The sequence below is a fragment of the Engystomops pustulosus genome, chromosome 1 (assembly GCF_040894005.1).
Source record: "Engystomops pustulosus chromosome 1, aEngPut4.maternal, whole genome shotgun sequence".
NCBI lineage: Eukaryota > Metazoa > Chordata > Amphibia > Anura > Leptodactylidae > Engystomops > Engystomops pustulosus.
Genome location: NC_092411.1, coordinates 79,894,553 through 79,901,548, shown reverse-complemented (window position 1 = coordinate 79,901,548; position 6,996 = coordinate 79,894,553).

Here is a 6,996-nt window from a genome sequence, read left to right as displayed (position 1 = left end):
AGTGTTAAGATGTATATTACTGATCCTTTGGGAGGTGGACTACAAGTGTGTAGCATGTACTGGAGCTAGAAACAGGGTATATTTACCTTTTAGGATTCTGGTTACTACTGCATATGGCACACAATGTTGTTTGCTACGGGGAAAAAAAAAACTGTGTACAACATAGCTATTTTAGGAGCGCCATAGAAACCGACTATTATACAGTAGAAATACAATAACAATGCATTTAAAAGGGCAAAGGGGAGAAGTCCGTTACAGGAAAAATCCTTTACCGGTGAAAAACTGCTAATCCCAACATACATTGATGTACATACTCTTCCCAAATAGTTATTAATGCATTTATAATAAAAACTAACAAACATTTTACTAGTGTGTGTATAAAGGTTTTCTGAAGACTGTTGGGCGGCCACAAATAAATGATACGTGTAGCCTGATCATGCATGATATGAATGATACACAATTTGATGCTGTTGATAGTGGCGTCCGGCTTTGTTTTTGCATTTCTTGCATGTCTTTTGTGAAGGAAACCTGCCATCAAAATAAAGCATTATAAACCACAGACACTTACTCATAGATCCAGACTTTCTTATATGTCTTATCCATAGCCTTCGTTCTTATAAAATCAACTTAAAATTTTGCATAATTTTAAAAGTTGATTATAAAAGGAATGAGGCCATCGATAACACATATAAGAAGACTACCACAGTAACAGGGTTTTTCCAGCACAGCCAGCAGCCGGACACAGCTGATCAGTGGATGACCAGGGTGTTGATAATCTGTTCTATGGATAGGTCATAAATATACAGTATAAGCCCCTTTAATAGGATTATGGGCATTAATGTTATTCTACTGTATGTCTTCCTTTTGTTTCTTCTCCCCTTCCTCCTTTCCCACATGACATCCCTTGCTCTGGTGTTCAGAAACTAAGATATAAACAAATATTATGTGGATACAACTACAAATATGAGGATAGTTTATTATACTGACATATCCTGAAGATAGGCCAAGATATGTTTTGGCTAGGAAAACCCCTTTAAAACAACAGCACTTGTAGAAGGACTGTCCATCCGCAGAACAACCAGGTTCTCAGCCTGGATTTTTCATAGCTACACACACTGGCGTCTGTGAGTTTCATGGCTACTTGATACTTCAGGCTTGAAAAAGACATTAATAATCGTATGGATGCTGCTTTTTTATTGCATCATTTCATTTAAAAAGTGTAGCATGTCACAATGGTTACCTTTAACCCTTGCTACACCTATGTGCGTATAGAAAGGAAATTTGCCTCAATACTTTCTTATAGGTAACTGCTGATACCACATAAAATGAAGGGGACATAATGGGGCACATTTACTAAGGGCTTTGTGCAGCACTTTTGTCGGACTGTGCACCTTCTTCTTGGTTAAGACGGCTTGCACAGGTATTTGAGAAGTGTCTGTGATGCGATTGTGTCACGCGCGACCCTTTTGTGGTGCCGCTGCGCTGGCCTGCATGTGATACAAATTAGGGGGCATGCCGTTGGTCGGGCTGACTGATCCAGACCGAGCGCTGTATTTAACTCGCAAACTGTGTTGCACGTCCTATGTTAAAGGAGCAAAACAAAAAAAAGATGGTGAACTCTGTTGGGCCAGTGAGGGAAGCACAGCACAAAGCATTATACACGGAAAGAGCACTTTTAGTGAATTATCCGTATTTCTAAGTAAATGTACCCCAATGCTTATATATATATAAATATAATATATAAAAATATAATATTAAAAAAAATCAGTCAAATCACAGGAGTTGTTGGACAAAGATTAAAGGGGACCTACCACCACGATTCTTTTTGGGCTAATCCTTACGTCCCGGCTATCCTTTTGTAAACTTTAATCAGTTGATATGCTAATTTATTTAAGCGGCTACTGGGGCGTGGAGTAGCCGGACATGAGGCTACTAGTCGCGGCTACTCCACGCCCCAGTAGCCTTGTTCCTCCGCCTACCGGGTAATCTTCGGCGCGCAGCTCCTCGTAGCTGCGCGCCCTCGTGCGAATATCCTGCGTTCTGCGCATGTGCAGGACGCAGGCCTACAGGTGCGCGGCCGTAGCTCCGAGGCCGGCGCTACTGCGCATGCGCAGACGCCGGGTGCTCGGACGAGGGCGCGCGGCGACGAGGTGCTGCGCGCCGAAGATTACATGGTAGGCGGAGGAACAAGGCTACTGGGGCGTGGAGTAGCCGCGACTAGTATCCTCATGTCCGGCTACTCCACGCCCCAGTAGCCGCTTAAATAAATTAGCATATCAACTGATTAAAGTTTACAAAAGGATAGCCGGGACGTAAGGATTAGCCCAAAAAGGGCTATCCTTACGTCCCATACATCCACCTACCACCCGTTCTACCTTTAGAGGTAGAATCGTGGTGGTAGGTCCCCTTTAAGTAAAATAAATGGGTGTATGGCAGAAGACAAACCAAATCTGTGCCCTAGAGACAGACATTCATGAAGCCATATATTACCCACTGCATGTTGAAACATGATATGAAGTGAGTCTTGCATAAAGATTATGAAGCCAAATGTAAGGCGTGTAATGGGGAATTAGTCTCTGTAAAATCCTATTCATGTGCAATGCACTGTACCTAGAACACAGTCCAGGTCTTCTTTTAGTAGAGGATTAGGTGACATGCTACTGAATTCTGTCTATGTTCTCATGCTTTCTTCTATTTCTACAATAAAACATATTTATAGATTTTACAGCCAATGTTGGTTTGCAGTGCTGCCCCCTAGGGGCTGAACATCAGACACAAAGAGAACTGATGCAAAGTCTGCTGCCAGTTACTTCTCTCACACTAGATTATATTCAAAGAAATGATGAATCCTACAAGCAGCTTGTAGAGGAGAGATTTGTTTTTAGTGAATCACAGTTCACGGTTTGCTGCTTTTAGTGAATTACTGTTAGTGACCGTTTTTCCACCCGTTTTTCAAAACCAAAGTGACCAATTGTTATTTATATAATCAGAGCAGCAAGAATTCCATGCTGTACATTTACAAAGGGGTTCACATAGATTGCATAGAAAACAGGCACAAATAACATAAGACACAAAAGCAGAATGAACTGGCAGAAGTGGCAGGCTCAGAATCTATAAGAGCGGCCAAAAAGCTGCAAAACCGTTGCACAAGTGAGCCTAAAAAGGCAGAATTGTGCAGTTCTGAATGATAATTGCAGTGAAATAGGTATTTACATAACCTACAAAAAGGTATTTCTAACCAGGGGCGTTACAATCTCCATCACAGGGGTTGTCACTGCTACCAGAGCTGGGGTGTGGGGCTTTAACTGCAGACAGCAGATTGTGGGTCCATGAGAGGGGAAAATAAGTGTGCTCTGCCTGCACACTCTCTATGATGCAGATGTTCTGGTGACATCATCATGCCACCTGCTTCATACACTGGAAGCCTGGGGAGAAGAGGGAGCCACCAGAAGTGTGGGAGGTAAGTAATGATAGCTAAAACTCTGCTCAAATAATTAGTAAGGTAGACAGTGGTTGATCAGCAGTATATTAATTAATATGGGGTACTGGGGGGATGCACTTATTATTGAATACAGACTGTTTCAAATATATAGTGTACTAGCTGTAGCTCCCGACATTGCCTTAGCTATAACAAAATAGTATGGATTAACAAAAATATTTTATATGTATATATAGACTGTCTCTGTCCCTTATTTATAAACTTTTTTTACCTTCTCTGTCTCCGGCAGTCTCTTTCAGTGACTTTCTTTCAGAACTGAACTTGTTGACCATTGCAACCAATCAGAGCTCAAGTTTCATTTTTGCACAGCTGTTTATAAAATTACAGCTGATCTCTGATTGGTTTCCATGGGCAACTGGAGCAGTTTTACCTCGGCAATTCCTGATAAATCCCCCCTATCTCTGTATCTCTATCCATGTCTTATCCAGCGTCTTATACTCATTGTCTATAGTAACAAATCACAGCTTAGAGCTCATATTAATGACAATGGCTCCCCATTATGGGAGTGGATTTTGGAAAGAGCGGGGTTAAAATTTGGCTAAAACCCGAGTCTATGACATTCCCTGAGTCAGAGAGAGCGACTGTGCAAAATTAGCTGATTGTAAATGCGATTTTACAGATTTCTTTAGCGGACATACACAGACACATATATACATTCACTCCACTTTATATATCAGATTTATGTGTAGAATATATATGGTGTACATAAATGTATATTCTCAAGTAGAAGGTGTGCAAGGGTATATGTAATGAGGCCCCCAATTCAAAGTTTGCACTGGGCCCCACTGGGGTCTTTCTATGCCACTGGATATAACCCATTTACAGGGTAGCTAAAAATAGCAAAAAGTATAATACATATAAGTATTGTAGTAGTGCAGAAAAGAGAAAAAAGTAGTTAGAAAAAATCCTTCTAAAAAAGAACTATTCTGAACATGTGTTGTACTCTGCTAATTTTAGAATTTGTCCTTCTCAGCAAATATTCCCAGTCAGATGTTTCTATACTGCTGCACAGCTTCATGCACAGTAAAAAAAGAATAGACTTTGGTTCATAGACTGACACCACACAAGTGAATGCATCATTATTCACTCCTTTCGAGGCTTTACGTAGCAGATGCCTCTGTGTGACAGAAAGTACATCCTGTTCAATCTCATAAAATTGAACCTAGATGGCCATAATACATACTGATCATGTGGTCTGTTAGAAGCAATCCTATCCAACTATACGTTCGCAGAGCTGTTATCAGGGATTTTTGTGGGCCCTTCCATCCCAGCGAACTTTGAGGTACAATAACACATGCATATAATTGTATCAAACACTAAAATATTAGTCTGTGACTCCAGCCAAGGAGAAGTGGTATCCAACAACTTACAGGTTCTTCTACAGGTACTGACCTGCATGACTTCAACTGGCAATGACTTGCTGAATTCACTTCTTGCATCACATTTCCACATTGCTATTCCTAAAAATACCACTTACAGTATAATGTCCTAAGGATAACAACACAATGCTCCTTAGAGGGGTTTGCTCCTGCAAGAAAGTCCTCAAATCTTGATCCTCTAGTGATGCTCACATGTGGAGCTTGTCTTTTCTTCATGCTGCTGGACAGCAAGTGCCTCTGGCTCTGCTGCTGCCTGTCTCTCGCCCCTTCCCACTGCAGTACAGGAGTTGATTCTGTTGAAGAGTAGGAATTAAGGAGTACACCAGCCTTGATCCAGTGGTCAGAAGGCTGGCAGAAGGAGCCAGGTTGTCTCTGCTGCTTGAGCAGCAGCCTACATGCAGAGACTCACAGAAATCTCAAGGGTGAGACCCAGAGCCCAAGACAGAGCTTGAATTAATAGACTTAATCACTGCTTTATACACTGGTCTCCTGGTCACTTCTGGCTCCTTGCCCCTCCCTCCCCCTCCCATATCCTCTCACAGAGATGCAGTGAGGAGAGAGCAGGGAATATATTAGAGCACACGCAAGTTGTCATTTGAAATTCTCCCCCCCCCCCCCCTAGGACTTGGCTGCAGCATCTGGCATGTTTATTTCAACACCATATTACTAAGAACATAGAACTAAAAACATATTTGGTCCCATAACAGAAAATAGCACCCAAATGTCTGAATTACCACATTTTCAAAACACAAATAAAAATGTAACAAATATAAACATGTTAATAAAAATTGATCAAAAAGATCATACAGTCCCCAGAATGGTAGAAATTAAAATGACAGTTTTTCCCACAAAAAATGACACATTACAAAGCTCTGTACAACAAAGTATGAAAAAGTAATTGGCCTCAGAATATTGCAAAATATAGATTTAGATAATTTATACTCGAGTCTAAGAAAACAACCCACAGACTCTGTACTCACCTTTCTGGCATCCCAATGCAGGTCTGGGGGCAGGGGCTGCTGGCTATAAACTAGGGGGTGTGGGCTGGCTATATACTGCAGGGCATAGGCTGGCTATATACTAGGGGGCATGGTCTAGCTGGCTAAATACTGGGGGTATGGGCTGGCTATATACTGCAGGGCATAGACTGGCTATATACTGAGAGCAGGGGCTGGCTGGCTCTATACTGGAAGCAGGGCCTGGCTATATATTGGGGAGCTTGAGGTGGCTGGCTATATACCGGGGGTCAGGGGGCTGCCTAGCCATATTCTATGGGCTGAATAGCTCTATACTGGTGGGCATATACTGGGTGGAGGCTGCGACCAATGTATTTCCCACCCTAGGGCTTATACTCAAGTATACTAGGCTTATACTCAATGGACTCTATTCCTATTGTGATCTTCTTCCCTTCACACTGCATTGGAATAGTCGGAAAACACCTTTAACTGAACGAGCTCCCCCGATGTCCGCACGGCTCGTCTTCAGGCATCCGCGCCCGTCTTTAGTCTTACATCATACTATGCGCCGCTGCACAGCGCTACACATCGGGGCCACCGGAGGGTGAGTATATAAGTTTTTTTTTTTCTTTTTTTAATGCTGGGCTCGCTGTATACTACTGGAGGCAGGCTGTATACTACTGGGGGCAGGCTGGTCTGTATACTACACGGGGCAGGCTAGGGTGCTGTATACTACTGGGGGCAGGCTGTATAATACTGGGGGCGGCTGGGGTGACTCTATACTACTGGGGGCAGGCGGTATACTACTGGGGGCGGCTGGGGTGACTCTATACTACTGGGGGCAGGCTGTATACTACTGGGGGCAAGCTGTGTACTACAGTGGTCAGGCTGTATACTACTGGGGGCAGGCTGTATACTACTGGGGGCAGGCTGGGCTGGCTGTATACTACTGGGGGGTCTGTGACCAATGCATTTCCCACCCTAGGCTTATACTCGAGTCAATAGGTTTCCCCAGTTTTTGGTGGTAAAATTAGGGGCCTCGGCTTATACTCGGGTCGGCTTATACTCGAGTATAAAAGGTAATAACAATTATCTCTGTTGGTGATTGCAGTAATGAAAAATAATGGCAAAAGTGTAACTTTTTCACAATTTTGCACCACAT